The sequence below is a fragment of the Argiope bruennichi genome, chromosome 4 (assembly GCF_947563725.1).
Source record: "Argiope bruennichi chromosome 4, qqArgBrue1.1, whole genome shotgun sequence".
Classification (NCBI taxonomy): Eukaryota; Metazoa; Arthropoda; class Arachnida; order Araneae; family Araneidae; genus Argiope; species Argiope bruennichi.
This window is the reverse complement of record NC_079154.1, coordinates 110692-132963: the sequence shown is the minus strand read 5'-3', so window position 1 is coordinate 132963 and position 22272 is coordinate 110692. Positions and strand designations below refer to the sequence as shown.

The window sequence follows — 22272 nt, the reverse complement described above, 5'->3', positions numbered from 1 at the left end:
ATGAAATGGTAGACAACAGAATGTAACATTAAAATCCTGGAGGAATTTATTGAAAAGATCTAAAGCCCTTAAAAACACAGGATGATTATTAATATGAGGGTTAAGCGTGTGATTCTGAGTACTTAAGAATATATGCACCAATATTTTTTTTAATCTGTCAAAAAGCGTGAAATTTTATAAGATTCAAGCAAACTATTGAGTTTTCACTTTTACGTAGAGAAATAATATGAAAAGAAATATGGCATTTCAAAATTATTTTAGAGCTTTATGTTATTATAAAATTCATTATAAAAGAATCTTATATTAAAAAACATTAAAAAAGTATTTATGAAGAATTATTATTTTATTGTACCACTTTGTTCATATAGTATTAGTGAGTTATTTGATTATTAAACATGCAATTTAAGATGAATGATTAAATAAAACTGTTATCTTTATTTTTGTCCTTCAGTCTGTAAGTTATTGACTGAATGTAATCCTCCTTCTTGAATGATTCAGTGTACATATTTAGAGGCATGGAAAGCACTTTCTTCTTGGGGAATTTTTTAAAATTTATTGCAGACCAAGTGTTCTGTTGCCAGAATTAACAGAAATATTTTTTTAAATCTCAGATTCTTAAAAAAAAAAATTCCTTTAACTGAATTTCTTAAAATTTTTCTGTAGAAGAAAGTTATGTCTATTGATCATAGCATTTTTTAATAAGCAATAAATTTTTTTTATCCTGTAGTTCCAAGACATGAGCTTTTGGTATCTTGATTTCCTCTTTAGAATACTGTGAGATAATATATAATTTTCATGATTTTATTTAGATTTTTAATTTACTTTCATAGATCATTGTGATAAATAAATTTGCCTGAATTCGAGATCCAATTTAATGCTACTACTGCCAAATTAAAAAAATCTTATTAGATGTTCATGCTATTTTAAACAAAATTTAGGATTGTAGAATTCAGTTTATGTTTCAATGAAAAATAAGTATCTTAAGTGCTGGAATTCAGATAATTTTAATTCCATTTTCTGCTTCTTAATTGTGTGAAGCTCAATTTTCAGTAATTGAATAAAATCAAAGAATAGTGTGTAAAGCAATATGATAAAGGAAAAGAGGACAGGTAGACTCAAATAATAAAATCTATGATTTAAGTAAATCATAGATTTTTTTGGGGTCTCAACAGGGTCATTCATTATTTATATTTATTTAATTTTCCAAAAAGTATCAATTATCTTCTTAAAAAAATTTTTTTTTCAAAAAGTTAGAACTACTCTATAAATATTAAAGGTACTTTATTTAATTAAAATTATGAAATATTGATTTTTTATGATACAGACTAGTGTTATTGCTTTGTATGTTGCTCTTTTATTGTTTGTTTTTGATTCATTTGTGTTGTAATTCATAAGTATAATGAATTACTATTTTAACCCTTGATGCTGTGTATTTTCTTGTTAAGTACATATAATTTTTTTATATATATAGTTAGTGTAAGCAGCATCATTTATTTGCTTCTCAACTAGTAAAAACTCTAAAAATCCTATTTTCTGGATTGATCTATATTCTTTGTGTGGATGTATATTTATATTGTCTATTGGTAACCTAGGGATTAAGAATGTGAAAGGGATTCTTAAGAAAATTTAATGATTTAATTGTTCCAAAAATAGTAATTTCTTTTTATGTCAGTTTTAAAAGAGAAAATTACTGTTAATATTCAATTGTGCAATTTGTTTGATTGCATTAAAAATCCTGAGTACAATTTTATTTTGTGACCCATTTATGAATTCTATCATGACAATTTAATAACATCTAAATTACATAAGGTGATATAAAATATATTAAATTAATTTTTTAAGTGTACATTAAAAATATTGCAGGACTATAAAAGAAATTAAATACAATATTAAGGTCACAAAAAATAATATTTGCAATAATTGTGCAGTTATAATGCTGAAAACTATTATTCCATTTGCATAATTTTTCTAACCAAGAAATTATTGCTAATGTGAAGGCAGCTAAATAATAATAAACTTATTTATAAATTTAGAATAAAAATGAATAGTTTAATGAAATAAATTTCAATTGTAAATGTTAATATTTTTATATTATTTAAAAAAATTATATTTTTACTTACTTTTGGCTGAAATAATTGTAACAGATAATTACATTGAAATTCTGATTTAAATCTGCACCATAGTTAATAAATTTAAAATATGTGTGTGTGTTTTCGGGGAGGGAGGTCGAAATTAATGAAATAATAATAACAAAATTCTAAAACTGCTTAATGCGATAGTTGCAATTATTTCAGTTATCAAACTGATATTTTTAAAAAAGTTTAATTTCAAATGAAAAAAATAATTAATTCCTGTTGCATGCTATTTCAAAAAGGGGAGGGAGGCATGATAGTTAATAAGGCTTAGATCAAGTATAACAATTGATGTGTCTTTTCCCTGGAAAGAAATTTTTTTTCTAGTAATAATGCTTAATATTTATTAATTTTAATGATATAAAATGAATAATATGTTCATTTCCTTGAGTTGTCTATAAAACATACTAATTAATAATTCAGTGAAAAATTGTTAAAGCAGTGGAGCAAAATCCAAAAACAGTCATTGTCTTCTGTTGTACGGAAATGTATTCAAACTTATATATATATGTGTGTGTATATGTAATAATTTCAATTTGTCCACATTCTAAAAATAATTATTTTCTAATCATTTGAACTCGAGCTTCACTTTATCTTTAACATCTAAGTTGCAGAAGCTTTTATTTTCTCTTGATGACTCTTAACACCTACTGAAACCGAAAATTCTTTCTTAGCAAAATTCTATTTTAATTATATATAAGTTGAAAATATTTCTCATTCACTTTTCCTTCCTTTTTTCTTCCTTCCTCTTTGGATTATACATTTTGCTGCTCATTGTTCGTACAAAAAAATCATAGTGATGGATAAAAATTGAATTTTTTGCCCATCATATGCATATCACAAATTAAAGGCTAAAACCTGTTCAGAAAATCATTATAAATTGCATTAAAAATACAACACTATAAATTTAAAGAAATAGTTAAATTTTGATCACCTATGTGTCCCTTGATCAATCCAATTATCATCATCATATCCAATAATAGTTCCTGCATAGATTTTGTGATGCTGTTCATTAAATCTCTTTTATTTGTGGCATTTTTATAAACTGGTTTTATTTTGAGTTCAAATGTTTTTATATTCTTTTTGTTTTCCATTGCTTTATTTTACTTAAAATGTTTTGCCTCTGAGAAACTGATAGCATGTCTTTTGCATTTTCATGGTTTATAGAAATGAAATTGATATAACATTTGATATTAATCTGAAAGTTGCAATGGTACCTTGCTCTACAAAATGAATATATTTTTTTCTTTGTTTGTTTTCTTGTTAAGCAGATAATAATCTACCCTGGATTTACTGTACCCTGATTAAGTCATTAATTCATTTAAACAGTAATTTATACCACTTATTTATTTGTGTGACATTCATTCTTATTCGTCAGTTATAAAGCATTCTACAATTTGATACTTTAAAAATAAACGACCATTCAAAATTTTAGTTTTAATACATTTTGTGAAAGCATACATCTTTATGAACTTAGTAGCCAATAATGTTCTCTAATTAGATTATTGACAAGCTGTCCAAATTTTTGAATGATAATTTTAACTTTTTCCATGGCATCTTCAGCAGCTACCCTTATTTTGTGTCTTTTTATATTTTCAGTACTATTCCTTTGCAATTGAAATCCTGTTATCTATCTGTTGCCTTTGCACTCTTTGAAAACTTTTGCAAATTTCCATGTCAATTATTTTATAATGATGTCATTTCATTTTGTCCACTACTGCACATTTAATCTGAAAATTAAATGTTTCAGCTTCAATATTGTTGTTATTTTGTTGACCATTATTATTTGTGGTTATAATATCATTATTACTTGTTGGCCAAATTTATTTTTTAACCACAAAGGCCAGTAAGCTTTCATTCTTGCTTATATTTGGCTCCATTAATACTGATACTTCTTTTTATTCAGAATTCTGGGAACTTCATTATTTAAGTTCTCCTGAAGTTTTGATTAATTTTAGCAACAAGCACTTTATTATGCCTTCATAAATTTATTATATTTATTTATTATCTTCTAAAAATTATTATATTTTGCAAACAAAAAATTATATTCCAATAACAAGTTATTTTTAAATGTTTGTGATATAACTTTATATTGCATTTTGATATCATAATGATGATAACTTCACCCTTACATTTGCCATTACGATAACATAATCTCTACTATTAAATTAATAATATGGATTTCTTAATTATTGCTAATGTTAATTCTGTAACTGTTGATAATGTTAAGAGTTACTGCATGCATTTTGATGTTCTTATAATTTCTAACCTGTACATTTTCATTCATACATGAAAATTTTAAAAATATTTTTCCAAATGGTCCTGAATTGCTGAGAACAATTTTTTCCTCAGACACAATTGATGTGATGCATTTGCCCTTCAAAATCTTTAATTAAATTTTTCTTTAGTATATGAACTGTGCAGTATCACAATTATTGTGAAACTTCTTAAGAATATTTTTCAAACTAAATGTCTCTTACAAGTAAATGCATGTTGCTATAGCAACATATTGCAAATAAGGCTTGAATGCAATGGCAAAATCGACTCCCATTTTCTTTCTTGATACTTTATTCATAAATTTGGAACTTAAGATTACTTACTAGCCTAAATTTAATATTTCAGTATTTTTCCTCTTCTGAGAAATTTTTATTTCCAGAAATGCAATTCTGTTTTGCACCTATTACACATATTAAGAAAATCATTTAAGTTGCTGAAAAATTTTTAACTCATATAAAACAATGACATTAATTATGAATTTTTCAATTCTTTAAATTTAAAATTTTTTATCTAAATCTATATCTAGCATTTTTCTTCTATCTGAAGACATTTATGTATTTATCACCTCTCAACTGTAATATGAAGATCACAAAGTTAGATTTATTGTTAAATTTAAAAGTGATATAAAATTTTATTTTTAAAATATTCATTTGTACTACAATACTTATGTTATTGTGTCACAATTCTTACTTCTCTTTTTCTGCCCAAAATTAATAACTGCTTTTAAAGAAAATCTCATCCTTGTTTCTGCAAAATTTGCTTTTAAAACTTTTTATATAAATAGTTGAATTTAGAACATACCATACAGAAATGATTAATAATGTTGTCATTAAACATAATATGTGTGTAATATCAACACATTCATGATAACTTTCATTGGAATAACTGGGACATTAACTCATTCTCTGTTTGTCCTGTAAAATAGGTTTGAGTTCTTTTGCTATCATTAGTTGAAACCTTGAAATAACTGACACAAAAACATGTATTTTCTTTTGATTGTTGTATGAAATACATTAATTTTGAATGCAAAATTTTGTACTTTTAATCTAAAAGCCACATGAACATACTATTACAAGAAACTGTAACATATGAATTTTGTAAAAAGGGTATACATACAAAATAAAGATTTCTAACTAACCTACACATAAATTGTGAACCAAAAAAATAATTGCTTTTGCCACCATTTCTAAGTATGTGATTTTTATTAAACTTATATCAATCCATGTGCTCAAAAAATTTAGAACATTGTAAAAATTAATAAAAAAGATATATATATATTTAAGATTTTACTCTGATCTTGATTAGATCAACCTCCACACCCAAACATGAAATATTTTTATTAGGCCTGAGTATATATTAAAATGACTTTTTTACATCGGGCTTATGCTCAGTAGAAGAATTCGCCAACTGACGTGGGAGCATTATTGTAATGGAAGTCAAATCTGGCATGATGCCCATTTTAAAATGCATTACACATCTTCTGTTCCTTCTGTAGAAGGTAGTTCTTTTTTTTTTTTATTTAAGTTCCCGTGAAAATTGTATTAGAGATTGTTTTATTTCAAATTAAAATTTTCTTATCACAAATCTGTGATTTATTTTAATAATCACATCTTTATTTAGTTTGTTGCAATACCATGAAAATGAAATAATTGTAAAGTTATAATTTTGTGATGAATTCTTCAGATGGTTTTTGAATCTTGCAACATCTCTTTCATCATGTCTGTTGAAATTCATTTGGTTTATTTCCATTTTCAACATATAGATGGTATTAATCTGAAGTAAAATAAATTTTAATATTCAATGAAGGCAATAATTCTAGCTACTCAATTTATGCATACTGATTCTTTTCAAGTTCACAAATTTTATCTGCATCTTCATAATACCCCTGAAAGTGATGCATGTAAAATTTATCCTTCTAATTTTTTGTTGATAACATCAATAATTTTTATCTCTTTATTAAGAAGTCTTTAAATGCTTTAAATATAGTAAGTTTCACAGAATAATAAATATATAAGAATTCACAGGAATATAATTTAGAATTAGTCTTTATCATTCAAAATTTTGACATCTTTCTTTATTTTTAGTTTTGGTCAGAAAAATATTATTGCCAGTGACATCTGATTACAATAAAATATACAGAATGTCTACATTATTTCTGTAGCTACTTTTTATTGAAATACTTAAATTATTATTATTATTATTTTGCAATGCAACAAAACACAACGTTTTTAAGAATTGCTCATTCAGTCAAAATAGCATTTTTTTAATTCTCTTAATATTTAATAAAACTTTAAATGTTTTTAAAACTTGAATTATCCAAACAGCTGTTACAGAGTTCTGAATACTATGCCATCTTTATTTGTTATTTAAAAATAGACACAGAACATTTAACTCTAATAGTTAATATATTTTAGAATATTTATCATATAACTGTGGAACAACAGAAATCATATTTTTTTTAATTAAATATTTTCTTAGTATTTTTTTGTCAGTTATATCAACACTTCTTCTAGATGTTAAAGAATTTAAAAAAATAAAATTAAAAAAAACTGTTTATGCTCTGTTTTTTTTACATATGAATTCTGTATTGCTGCATACTGGTATTTTAAATTTAAAACTTGTTCTCTCATAGAAAATTGCTTTATATATGTATAAATATATAAGGATGATGAAACTGTTGGTTATGTGAGACTTTAATATATAGAGTTATCAATTTAAAACATTTTTTTTTTTTTATTCTTCATGAAAAAGCTTTTTTCAACTGTACAATTTCTGTGAGACACATATTGTGATAGTTTTAAAAAATTTCTTTGATTTTTAAAAAAAAAAAATTGTTTTACCCTCTTAATATTTATTTATTAGCATAGGTAATGTCCGAATGAAGACAAGATGCTTAAATTTAGATATAAAATTATATTTAATATTAGTAAAAAAAATTTCTAAATTTTACTGCAAATTATGACTTTACTAATATAGAACAATTTACTATAAGTATTTAAATATTTAATTTATAATGTGTAATGTTGGCTCAGATCTTTGGATTACCTGAAGATGAAGGTTATTAATTTAAAGTAAGATCTTGCAGTTTCATTTCTGTCATGGAGCTAAAATATTGATTTTATTTGATTATTGCTTTTGTCAATATCTTAAATTAACCTAAAGGATCCATAGACTGTGATAAGTAATTCAGATTCTTTATCAATAATGTTCTGCTATATTCTTGAATGGTTGAAAAAGCAATTTTAGTCAGTCATAATATCTAAATCTGTAACAACTTATAGATGAAATGAGAGAATTAATAGTAAGAGTGATGTTTCAAAAGATAAGTACTTTTTTAATTATTTTTTTAAATTTTGGTACTTTTGAAAAAACATTTGTCTAAAGACAACATTTTAAATCTTCATTTCAATTATATAAACAACTTTGAAAAAAGTCCTAGAATGACTTATTTTATACTTGGTTGAAATGAGTGAAGCATTGATATTATTATTTTTGTGTTTAGTCCTACTGTTTTTAAATACTTAAATGGCTTTAGTTATCAATCGTCTGTGTTTATATTTAAGGATTTTTATTCTTTTTAATGGCAGCCAATTAGTTAGATTACCATGTAAGAGATTCAGATTTGTTTTATTTTAAATTCAACATTAAGTTTCAAATTTTCACTTAAAAGATCTTGATTGATACTATACTCTGTTATGCAGTTAGTGTTTCCTTTTAACTCAACATAGTTTGATTGAATGTTGTATTTTATATATTACCCTTATTTTAAACTTCTTAGTTTTCTTAAATTTTACTTCCGTCCCTATCTTCCTCTAGGTAAACACACATATATATTTTCTTTCTGAATGTATTCAGTATATCTTCTTTATTGAAAGTCTTCTAATTTTCTATGAGTCTATATTTCTGTATTGTTTCTGATTTTTCATTCACTTTTTAATTATTTGAAAACATAACTATGGTAATAGTACTTTATTTTGAACTGTTCGACATATCAAGTTTTTCATGAGCATTGTATCACAGAGGAATTTGCTTTTTAGCCTTCTCAATTTCTTGCTAATAAGTGAATCTACTTTAATAATGTAAATTAAATGTAAAAATTGTGAGAAACTACATTAATGGAAGTTGAATATTTAATTTAGAATTAATGATATTGTATACACATTTCTGAAAACAATTTCCTGACAGTAAACAATACCAAAGTATTTTTCAATTTTAAATTTTTTTTCAACCAGCTTTAAAATTGGTCAATTCCAACACTCCTCGTGATTCCAGCATTTTATAAATAAAAGAAATGAATTGCATACAAAATTCTCAAACATCTTTTTGTGAAAGCATTTAAGTAAATGCTTCTGCTAATTGTCTTTTGAAACTTAATGTATTGCAGTTACTTTTTATTTGGCTTTTCAAGTATAAAAGAGAAAGGTGTGTTTTTTTTGTTTTGTTTTTTGCATTTAATTTCTTTTCTAACAGTTTCTCAATATCATTTATTTCATTGTGTGTATTTTTAAAAATATTTTCGAACTGACAAAAGCTCCAGTTTGATTCGATTTAAAGACAGTGCTATCTACTTCAGTACATTGTAAAAAAGCACTATAGTATATTGAATCAATAAGCTTATAAAGTTTTAAAAAATTAAATATTTTCTAAAAAATTAGTACTTTTGACTGTATGTTTTTATTATATGTTATCTTATATGTGAATATACAAATTTTGAACTTTTTATATGTGAAGTCCTTTGAGTTACACAAGGGAAATTTAATTAATCAAAGAAGATTTAAATAATATATTTTTAGTGTAATAATTAGTTGAATGGTTACAGAAACTTTTTAAATTATGTTTTAAAAAGATTTTAATTTTTTGAAGGTATTTAGAAGTTACTTTCTATTCTTCTTTCTTTCAGGCCTTTCAAAGATATTGACATTTTCTTTTACATCTGACGATATATTAATGCAAAGTGTGAAACAATTTATTGTCTTGTTTTGCATTCTTATATATTACTACAAAGTTATTTTTAGTCACATACTTTATTTATTAATTCTTAATAATGCTATAAATGATAGTTATTTCCTAAAATGTTGGTACATTTATAACTCTGCATCCAGATATTGTTGGCTGAAAATTTTTTGATACCAGTTTATTCCAAATTTTTTTGTTTAATAAAATTTTGCCTTTGAGATTGGTTTTTTTTTTTTTTTTTTGAGAGCCATTTTTACCAAAGATTTATTATATTAAATGGAACATGATGCACCTTAAACCTTTCATTGTGAGTCAGATTTCTTCATATTAAGAGGTTCATTATCTAAACATTTGGAGATCTTGTAAAACAATAATCTTCATATTGCTTCAAAAATAAAATGTTCCTCTAAATTAAATTTGTCGAAATTTTATAAGAATAGTTTTTCAAAATAAATTTTACATTTTAATTTTTAGAACTGGTGGACTAATTTATATTAATGAGAATGGATATTTTTTTCCTAAAAGAAAGGTTTTAAAAAATGTTAATAGTTAATTATTATGTCTTGTATTTTTTAAACCTATGTATTTTATTTTTATAAAGCAATTATTTTATCAACAATGTGAACAGCTTTAATAATTTGGGGGGGAGGGGTTCTTAAGAGCAGATTATTGGCAGTGTTCTTCAAATATGAAACTTTTTTATCTTTGATTTTGCTCTAATGATTTTTTTATTTATGAAATTTATAACAATATTTAAAATAGTGATAATATTAAATGGAAGTGTGAATTTTTTAGAATTATATTAACTTCGAAAATATTACAGTGGAGAGGACTATTCTGTGAAAGTGATACTATATCATTTATTTTGTTCTTCTCTGAATAATCATGAAAACAAGTGTTTACTGATTACCTACTGGAAGAATCAGTCATTATGTCATTACTGCTTCTGATGCATGTAAAGATCTTCTGCTACTTAAAGATCTACTGTTTAGAAGATATTCCTCATTCTCTGCTTATTTAAATGACTTTGTTCTTCACTGTTGCATCAAGTATATCTTGGTTGGAGAAATGTTAGTTGCAATTAATTTATTTTGTTTGACTAAAATTGAAGTGAAGTGTTTCTGTGCGTCATTGTGGAATATATGAATTTCTGTAAAAATAAATTAAGATATATTTTTTTTTTAATTGTGCTTCTTACATATCTGTCTTATTTTTCTGTGTTTATATAATCTTAGAAATAAATATTTTAGAAAGGCAAACCAAAGTGAGAATAGTGAGAGCTAATATATATTGATCGAAATTTATTCAAACTTAATGCTGATTATATATCCTCAAAGAATATTATCATTCATTTATATCCTCTACTCTTACGATATTTCTATTGCTATTTCTTTTCATTGCTTTTTTTTTTTTTTTTTTTTTTCTTTTTGCCATGTAAAGGCGAAATTATTTTTCTTTATAATATTATTCCTCATAACACTTACCATAGCCTTGTTGATTTTAGAGGCTTATTGCTTGTATAAACCTCTAAAAGCTTATTCTTATGATGTTTAACTAACTTTTTAAAAGTGGGTATTTAAGGCAGTGTGCCCTATAGTATGCAGTGAAGCAAAATTGCATCTATTTTGTTTCTTAAATTTATTGTTCAATAGTTGGAATAGTAATAAGATAATTTACTTGTTTCACGTTTTTTCAAAAGTGAAAAAAAAAATGTAGGTAATAACAGGTAAGGTAATAACAAATTTTTCAAATAACAAAAAATAAGGTTTAACAATTTTTTTTAAACAAACAATTTAATTTTCAAGTAATAACAAATTTTTTTGTATTATTATTTTTAGAATTAGAATTTTTTTTTTTTTTTTTTTTTCTATCCTGTATTAACATGAATTTATATAATTGCCACTGAAGAATTGAAAATAATCCCACATTCTTTTAAATATTTGTATTAATGAATTTTTAATGCTAGTTATTAATGCATATATTTTATTAATATTTTCCAGTAATATATCACAGTGATGCATATGCAAGTACCAAAAGTCTATCAGCTCTCAGCTGGTCTAATTTTTGGTATCCATTTAGTTAGTCATTTTGTTGGATTTATTATAAGAAAAGGAACTGTTTGAAAACACAGGTAAGAACAAATAGGCTTAGTTGCCTGGTTTTGTGTTTATTTATACTGAATTGAATGTCTAAATCTTGAATTATTTTTACTATAGATTTTTTATAGATAGAATTAAGAAAGTATGAATGCATTTTTATGTATGTGTGCAATATTATAGAAATGTATGACTGATATTGTGTAACTGATGTTATTACAATTCTAAAACAAAGGTTGAAATTGCATTTAGCTAAAAAATTTTAAAATTGTTGAATCTGATTTACAATTCTCTGACCTGTTGTCATTTATGTTATTCTTATATCCTTCATTAGTGCACATCAATATTTATCATAACATGAAATAATGGAATAGTTGTTTTTCTTATTTAATTACAGCACAGTTTTCTTTTAGATGAATTGTTTTTTAATATGCATTTTAAATGTTATGTAAAAAGGGTAAATTAACATACTCTGAAGGAAAACAATTTTTAAATTTCATTGTTGTATTCTTTAGCATTCAAGTATACATTAAGAAATTAAACTTGAACTTTATATGATTTATTTTGCTAATTATCATTTGATTTCAAATTATAAAGAAATTAATTAAAAATTTTTTTTATCTGGATTAGTTTTTTTTTTTTTTTTTTTTTTTTCAAATCAATATTTTTAATGGATATACTTTTATTCATCATATGGGATGATAATAGTACTTACAAAATAACCAATATTTTTTAATAATAAATTAAGGAATTGCAAGGTACAAATGGTATAAAAATTTAAATTTCAAGAAACAGGTGTTAAAGTTAATCTCTGATATAAAATTACTTACAGACTGATGATTAATTTCTTTTATTATTATTATTTTACTCAATTTTTAATTTATATAATAAAGATTAAAAGACCTTTTTTTTTATTTCTAATAATTTTCAGTCATATAGTTATATCTGTGTATATGCGATAGATATTAAAATTGATGCAGCTATACCCAAACAGTACCAATTATCAAATACATCAACATGACTACCACATAGGCTTAACCAACCAAGCGATAAGAATTTAAAAAAATTAATTTTTTTCAATATTCATTTCCTCAGTAACTAATTTCTTAATAGCCACCTTCAGTAACTATTCCTTAACTGACTGAAATAAATTTCAATAAAATATTTTATGCATAGTTTGGTATTAGAAAATGTATAAGGATGTGTCACAAATTATTTGGAGACTTCCACTATGCATTTTGATCTGACAAATGTTTTTATCTAGTGAGTTGTTTATCAAAATATATGTTTTTAAAATTTCATTTTTATTCCATTATGTTATTTTACAAATTAATATTATTATAGAGTTGTATTGAGATTGTAGTGATTGGATTTTGAAGCGTAAGAAAATAAACGTTCATAGATGGTGCTAGGCAACTAGCGCGAGTGTAATTAAAAGAGCAATGTCATTCGGGTGTTTGCTCTTGGAGCAGAGTAACTCGAACGAATCTGCAATAAATTTGTTAAGTTTTCTATTTGCCTATTTTTTTCAAAGCACTCACAAACCAGCCACGACATTTGGCGCAGTCGAAAGGATTGAGAATCGAGTGCTATTTTTGACGAACTTGAAATCGAACTTTATTCGATAAAGGTGTGTGCTTTCGGTATCGATATGACCTTCCTAGGCAGTGCGAAAAAGTAAGATTTGAAGTTGTTGGCGGAAGAGCTGGGTGAAACTGTTTCATTAGAGATGAAATTGTGGACTTAAAAAAATTAATTACTGGAAGTGAAAATTACGAGGAAAAGTTTGTGAAGAAACAAATGATAGTTATCATAGAGGATAGAAAAGAGAGAGAAGATCAAAAACGAAAGCAAGAAGAACAAAAACGAAAGCAAGAAGAACGAGAATTTGAAGAAAGAAAAATTAAAGAAGAGTGGGAATTGCAGGAGAAAAAGGCACAAGAAGAACGAGAATTCGAACTTGAGAAACTGAAGCTGCAATATTCCAGTGTACCCGTGGATGTCGAATTACCAACTCCCAAGATAGAACTCAGGCATGTGATGCAAAAATTCGATGAAAAGAACAGTGATATCAGTTTATATTTGCTGTTGTTCGAGAGGCAAGCCGAGTGGGCTCAAATAAAACAAGAAGGATGGATCTATCAGGATGTGCGTGGATTATCGAGCTTTGAATGCAGTGACTAAAACCGACGATTTCCCCATGGAAGACGCAACGGAATTAATATATTCCATAGGACAGGCAAATGTGATTAGTGTGTTAGATCTTTTGAAGGGGTACTATTCGCTTCCCATGGAAGAAGATTCGCGGGATTATACATCTTTTAAGACCCATAGAGCACAATATCGTTTTAAGGTAATGCCTTTTGGGCTGAAAAATGCAGCTGCAACTTTTCAAAGGGAAATGAACAAAGCATTGTCGCCATACAGAGAATTTTGCCGTGCTTATATTGATGACATTGCTATATTCTCCAATGATATTCCCTCTCACTTGAAATATCTTCATTTGGTGCTGGATAGATTGGAAGAGCTGCAATTCACTGTTAATCTTTCAAAGTGTGCTTTCGCGAAATCTGAAATTTCATACCTGGGACATATAATTGGCTCAGGAAAGCATCAAGCTGATCCAGCTAAGTTAGAAATGATCTCTCGTTTGCCCGTACCTGAAACCAAGAAACAACTACGTAGTGCTCTTGGCCTGTTCAACTATTATCGTGATTATATTGCGAATTTCGCCGAGATTGCCTTTCCATTAACGGAACTAGAAAAGAAAAGTAAGCCCTGATGTGTTGCCGTGGTGTGAAATGCATAGTGTTGCTTTTGAAAAATTAAAATCAGCATTGTTACACGCTCCTACTCTACACACCCCGAATATGAGCAAACCCTTTGTGATTCATTGTGATGCCTCGTCAAGCGGGATTGGCTCGTGTTTATCACAGGCTGTTGATGGAAAAATGTGCCCTATCGCTTATGCAAGTCAAAAATTAAACAAAAGCCAACAATCTTGGTCGGCAATCGAACGGGAAGCATTTGCTATAGTTTGGAGCTTGAAAAAGTTTGAAACCCTTGTGTTTGGATCCGAGATCCACATTTTTACCGATCATAACCCCCTTCCTTATCTGACCAAGTGCGCTCCTCAGTCATCTCGACTACAAAGGTGGGTATTTGCCTTGCAGAGATTCAACATAACATTAAAACATTGCCCTGGTTCTAAAATGCCGCATGCTGATGCCCTGTCACGTTTATTACCAAAATAGACTGAAAAACATTTTTTTAGTACTAATATCATTTTTCTGTTTTATATATCAATATGGGATTAGTGACTATAAAATAATAATAATTTATGCTTGATATTATGTATATTTGTTTTAATGTTTTTTTGTTTATCATTTTCTTAATATGTTGAATAATTGGTATTCGCAAGTTTGGTTAAGAGTATAATGTGCAAAACTGTTTGAAATAGGATTAGTTACAGAAATATAACTTTTTCTAGTGTTTGTTATAAATTTTCATTCAGCAGTTTTGGTTATATTTGAAATATCATTTGAGTAATGTCCATCAAGTGAAATCCTTTCTTAATTATGTATTAGTGTTTACTAAGTGATTATATTCATTATAAATTTGTGTTTATTAGTTGATAAGTGATTATATAGTTATTGAGTATATATTAATGTATATTAACTGATAAGTGAGTTTCTTATTATCAAGATGGTATTCATATTCAATTGTGCATTTCTTATTTTACCTCATTGCTTTCTTAAATGTTTGTTAGTAATTAGTTATTCATTTGAGTTAACTTTGCATTTGTGTTTATTTTTATTTGGATAATTTGATGTTATTAGATACGTTTTAAAATCCAATTCATAATTTTAATTCAGAGGTATGTTTATGTTTTCATATAAACATTACTCTTACGTTGGGGGTGTAGTGATTGGATTTTGAAGCGTAAGAAAATAAACGTTCATAGATGGCGCTAGGCAACTAGCGCGAGTGTAATTAAAAGAGTGATGTCATTCGTGTGTTTGCTCTTGGAGGAGAAGGAGTTACTGAGCAGAGTAACTCGAACGAATCTGCAATAAATTTGTTAAGTTTTCTATTTGCCTATTTTTTTCAAAGCACTCACGAACCAGCCACGACAGAGATTATTAATGTTAATTTGTTAATTTTTCTATAAAATTATTCACTTATTTCTGAATGAATCATTTAATGTCCTTTCAATTGTGTTTGTAATCATTTAATATTAAAAACATCATTTTTTTCCATTATTCTATTTTGAAAATATTGAAGTGTCAGTTACACTTCCCCTTTAAATAAAGATTCTGTATTTGTAATTTTTTATTGAATGAAATATTTTGTAGAAGAAGACTAGAGTTCTCATTGATTTCTTAAATTATTCTATAGATCTTTGTCCATGATAAATTTAATTTTTATGAACTGTTAAAATATAGAGATTTATTTACATATCAGTTTTTATTATTATTTACTTGTCAACATTTCTTCTGATTATGAAAATCTTTATGCATATAACCGTAGCCAACGTGATTTTATGTTAATTTTGCATTTAGAATTACTAAGAGTTACACTTGCTTTCTTATATTCAAATTTTGATAAACTTATATTTTACTTTTAGCATGTAATAATATTTTTACTAGTAAGTATAAAATTAATTTATGTTACTTTTAAGAATACAAAAAGTATCAAAGCACAAATTACATAAAATTACTAATTGATGAAGATGAATGTTTACTTTGTATAAATTGTCTCAATTTTGTTATATGAAATAAGAAATTATTGAATTAAGTATTAATTGCAGTTATATGTTGGATGATCATAATTGCAATTTTTAAATATTTTTAATGTATTCACGAAATTTATATATTAATTTAACTAATCTATATAATATAATATGTTAATAATCAGTTAATGCAATGAAAATTTTTAGGATAAAATAATCAAATCATGTAAGAACAACTTATAAGGATGTTAATATTCATTTATTTTATGACTAATTTTGCATTCCTAAACAAAATAAAAAAGTTAATCTTCTTCAATCTTATACGTTTTTATAACAAATTATAGCTATTTTTTTATTTCTTGATTTAATTTAATTTTCTTTCATTGTCAATAGGCTGCTTTGAATATACATTGAGCAAGGTGCAAGCTTTCCCATGTAGCTTTTCTTTCCTCTTGTGTTCATGTCTTCTACCTTAAATTGACTTCTCAATAGGAATATAACCTTGGGCATAAATATGTCTGTACTAAAATTACAGATGATGAGTATATCCACTCTGTCAGTTAAAAAAATATATTTGAAGCATAATAATGTTTTTAAGAACTAAATCTGACATGTTTTACAGTACTTGCATTTTTTTTTTTATCATTTGATAGAAAGTACTTAATCTAAATTATCAATTTAATGACAAAGAAAATTTGATAGTTATAAATGTTTTTTCTTTTGAAACAATGAATATAAGCTGTTATAAAAGGCACAACTAATAGATAGAATAATTTAGAATTTATCTAAGTCCATCAAATAATTCATATAAACCAATGTTGCATGACACATATAATTAGAATTCAATCCAAAAGTTGAAAAGACTCTGAAGACTCTTTTAATTGATATGGCTGTTACATTGAAAAAGCTAACATATATCAACTATGAAATCACTGATTACTTTTTCAAAGCTTAAATGTTCAGTTGAATTAAGTTTTAAAAAAAGGGTCTTAAAAAATGTGGCTGAGAAATAATAATCTTATTTACAGTATTTGTAAATACTATTTGATGAAACAATGAAGTAAGTTTGAACTTCGTTTCTACACTGGTTTTTTTAAGGAAACTGGTTTAAGAACGAAATTAGAATCTTGCTTGAATTTAAATTTATTAGAATTTCCAAAAAGTCACTTTCAGTTCTATTAATGTAATATGTATATTTCTTGATTTTGTCATGTCTTATTTCTTTTATTAATATTTTGTTCTTTCTTAATAGGTTTGCTTTTACAATGAGGATAATAACTATGTTGAATCTAAATGTGGTTTCCCTTTGTATGGATTTTCTGCAGAAAGTAAAACTACTCTGAAAGGTAATTTATTTAATTAAAAATAGAAATTATTAATTGTTTGTAATATGAACTAGTATTACCTTTTTTTATATATTTCTTTTATAATTCATTTTTTGCCCCTTGAATATGAAAGAAATTAATATTTTAACTCTGATAATTCTGATTTCCCTATGTGACTGATTTCAGACAGCTGAAATTGTTTTATTTATCTTTAGTAATTACAACATAAAAACATTATATAATTGTTCTGAGCTAATGAAAGTTCTGTAAATGCTATTCATGGGTTGATCTGTATTCTTTCAGTGTGTGCATTTCTGTATTATTCATAGGTTATAGTGATTTAATTATTCAGAAAATAGTAATTTTTCTTGTAATGTTACTTTTGAAAGAGAACATAGCTATCACCATCTCCATTGATAATATTCTGTTTGAATTTGTTTGATTGCTTTCAAAATGTTTAATACTATTTCTTTTTGTGGTTACTTTACGCAATACTATTATTATTTATTAATTATAGCTAAATTTCATATTGGTATAAATTGATAACCAAGACAGGCATTGTGGAAGACATAAGAGTAATAAAGGTGTTTTATAAATGTGCATTAAAATTATCATTGAGCATGAAAGGAATGAAAAATAATCTTTAAGATAAAGATAGTTACACTAATTAACAATATTTTTTACGTATGGTGCCTAAAAGGGCTATTCCATTTGCATACATATTCTATTAATTAAAAAAGGCTATAAAGTATTATTCTACTTATTAATGACTTCAAATTAAATATAAATAGTTAAATGACTTAGCTAAATTTTTTATACATATGTTATCTGTAATGAGTTATAAAATAATTAAAATGAATTAATTTCTGAAAGTTAAAATTAATTATTGTTTAATTAATTATAACAAACATGTTACATTCAAATTGTGATTCAATACTGTACCATAGATTAATACATTAACGATGCATATTTTGGGGGAGGGGGTAAGGGTTAAAATTCCATGAAATATTAAATATTTTTGTTATTGTGAAATGACAAATTGCTTATTACTATTAAACCATGCAATTATTGAATTGATTTTTTTAAAAGTCAAAAATGGATTGTGTTGAAGTTGAAATATAATTCCTATCACATACTAATACATATTTATAAAAAATCAGCATTCATTGTGAATAAGATTTACATTAAATGTCACAATTGTTTTATACTTCCCTAAAATTGGATATGTTTAATCTCTAGTTTTTCATGTCTTAAATATTGGTATTGTAATGATGTTTAGTGTTTCAGAAAGTTCAAACTGTACTATTTTCTTGATTTGTGAATAAAACATATTTATTAATAAGGTAAATTAAAAAGTATTAAAGTAGATGAATAGAATCCAAAAATAATACTTGTCTTCTGTGGATGGAAATATTTTTAAACTGTCAATTTTATAAGTAATTTATAAAACCGAATTGTTACATTAAAAAGGCAAATGTAGTTATCCTTCATATATTGCAGTCTCCTCCTATCATTATCATCATATCCAGGAGAAATTCTTTCATGAATATAGTAATGCTTATCTTTATCTTTAATACTATTTGATTATCAGTAGTTTCTTTCAAACAGCAAACTTTTTTTAAATGTTATCAGTGAGTTGAACTAGTTGAAATTTTTAGAAACGATTGACCCAAAACATTTATCTAGTCTTGAGCTAATATTATACATATGGAACAGTTATGTAGTTCTCTGTAAGAATTATTTACCAAGTCTCTTTTATTTTAGTATTTTTGTAAGTTTTTTTATTTAATTAGGTTAGGATTTTGATTATTTGCATGAAATGTTTTGTCTTTGAGAAACTGAAAGCATGTTTTTTTGCATCATCATAATTTAAGAAATTACTTTTCTTGCATTTGATATTATTTTAAAAGTTGTAGTGATTTTTTTTATGCAAAATAAATATTTTTGTATTTTTTGTTCTATTTCTGTTCAAATAATAATTTTTTCTTTTTTTAAATCCTTATTATGTTAATAATGTATTTATACAAAGTGTAATTTAATTAATTAATTTGTGAGACCTTCATGCTCATTCAACTGTTGTAGAAAACTCTGTAAGTTTATCTTTATAAATTTAGAATCATTTGTCATTCAGAAGTGCAAGTTCCATGCTTTTTTTGGCAAAGCATGCCTCTTTAGGAACTCCAGTGTAGATTATTGACAAATGCTTAAGGTGTAAAGCCTTTAGCAATTACCCTATATTTTATTTCTGTCTATATTTTTTGCACTGTTCCTTTTGAGTGGAAATCTGACTGTCCATCTGTTGCATTTGCACCTCTTTGAAAACTTTTGGAAGTCTCCAAATTAGCTATTATGTAATGACTCAATTTCGTTTTGTCTGTAGCTCTACATGCAATGTGAAATGGGTTATTTAATAGTTATTAAACTACAAAGTACTTATGCTTTCATTCTTACTTATATTTGGTTCCATTTATGCTGTTACTTAATGTTATTCAGAATTCTGAAAATTTCATTATATGTGTACTTCAGAAATTGTTAGTTTATTTTAACAACAAATGTCATAATGGTCATGATAAAAAGATGGTATTTTCTAAAGAAAAAAAAAATTCCATTGTGCAATGTATATCTGTGTGAAATGTGAATGCAGCTTGTTAGTCCTGTGTTTGCTTTTGTTGTTATGATTATATAATTTTTGCAATTAAATACTTTTAATGTTTGCATTTTAATACTTTTTTTTTTTTATTTCAACATGCCATTTTGTCGATTTTTTTCTCTCATATATCACTTTATCTTCTATCACAAGATCTTTCTGTTTTAAATCCTAATGTTAATATTTAAGGAAATAATTGTTGGCAGTATCAAGAATAACTGTAAAGATATTTATACCTTTAAATGTAGTACCTGTTTATTTTAATTTATGAATGATTCTGAACTTTTTTCCTTAGACCCAGCTGCCTATTGATGCACTTGGCCTTCAAAAATTATAGTTAAATTTTTCAATAGAATTAGTTCTTTATATCTATTACAAATAAATCTTTATTGCTATAGTAGCATTAAGCCCTGAGTTTAGTATCAAAATTGTGTCCTTTTTTTTTGTATCATATTACTTCTTTGTTTATGAATTCATAAAATTTAGAATTAATTTTTTTGTCTAAATAACTGACAGTATTTTTAAATTTTCAAGTATGGTGCAAGAAACATTACATTTACTTGACTTATTAAGAAAATTTACTGATAATTTATTAATCAATTAAGAATTAATTAAAGCAAATAAAGAATTTTCTGAATATAGAATTTTTTAATCTGTAAATCGGTATCTAAATTAATTTATTGATCAAAAGCCTGATATTTAAGTCACTTATGCATTTATCACCTCTCAGTTGTAATGTTGCATTTCATAAATAATTATAATCAAAGAGAAAATACAAATTGATTGTAATATATAAAATCAAAATAGGATTTAATTTTAGAAGAATTCATTTGTACTATAATTTTTATTAATAATTTTCTTTCTTCTCTGAATCAGTAACTGCCTCTCTCTCTCTCTCTCTCTCTCTCTCTCTCTCGTATTGTCTTTGCAATTTTTATTTTTGGGAACTCTCCATAGCTGAATTTAGAAATTAGCATGCAGAAATGGAACATTTGTTATTTGCTTTTGTTTAAAAAATTTTTATTCGTCATGTTATCCATAATTATTTTTTTATCACTTCCTTTACTGACACTGAACTGGAAGTCAATAAGTAGTATGAAACAACTTATGAGTTCTTTTAGTATCTGTAGTGGAAACCTAAAATTTTGTAATTTGTGACACCAAAATGTACATCTGTTTTTGTTTGTAGTATTAAATATGTTAAATAATTGTAATATTCTAAAATTTGATGTTGGGTATTTTTTAAAATTGTTTTTTTAAAATTCTCAGCAGTAATGATATCTAATATTATTAATTTTGAAAATTAAATGTTGTATTTTTTCTCTAATAGATGAAATCTAAAAGTTACGTGCGTATATATACTGTTACTTGAAAGATAACATATGAATTTGAGGAAAATGCCATACCTAACACAGTATCAAAAAAAAAAAAAAATTAAACGGTGAAAGACTATATTGACCGTCCTCCCCCCTCCAAAAAGAAGGTACTATCCTCATTTGTTGAATATATAATTGTATTGCTTTAATATTAGCAATTTGCTAGTAAATGGACAGTTATTTCGGACATTTAATATCTTATAGACAGTTACGATTAGATTGCTCTTTGGAAACTTGACCTCGGTAAAATTGTATTTGATTATGTTTGTCTTTATATTCTTTGTGAGTTCTATTTATCAAATATAATACCTCATTCCTCTAAAATGGCATTTTGATTGCTTTGAAAATTTTATCTACATTTTTATTTGCCTGTAAAATTCACTAAACATATTTATTTCTGCTGCAGGCCGTAATAAATTACAAATTTTAAGGGAACCATGAAAGTCTCATGACCCTACAATGTCATTGTATCTGGTGGCATGAAAATCAGCATCACTATAACATTCCAGAATGTTGTTTTGTATTTTTTCATGAAATATTTATAGTGGACCCAAGTATGTACTGAAGTGAATTCATTTTTTTGGTCTTTCATTCGTTATAGGTATTCTGCTAATGCTGAAAACACATAACTATGATGTAAGCCAAATCTGGCCTGATGTTCATTTTTAAATGTATTACACATCTCCTACTAATTTTACACATGGTAATTTTTCTTTGTTTTATTCATTTTC

The 22272-nt window shown here is 25.7% G+C and overlaps 1 long non-coding RNA gene across 5 annotated transcripts in view; it reads left to right on the top strand.

The window, feature by feature from the left end:
- LOC129966102 (uncharacterized) overlaps positions 1 to 22272 on the top strand; it is a 45799-nt gene that overhangs the window by 5511 nt on the left and 18016 nt on the right. For 4 of the 5 annotated variants that reach the window (XR_008784257.1, XR_008784254.1, XR_008784255.1 and 1 more), the window contains 2 exons: positions 11366 to 11496; positions 17446 to 17539. This is a non-coding gene — a long non-coding RNA (uncharacterized LOC129966102). Of the gene's footprint in view, positions 1 to 11365; positions 11497 to 17445; positions 17540 to 21947; positions 22010 to 22272 lie in introns of those variants that run through there. The other variant, XR_008784256.1, reaches the window with a different exon arrangement.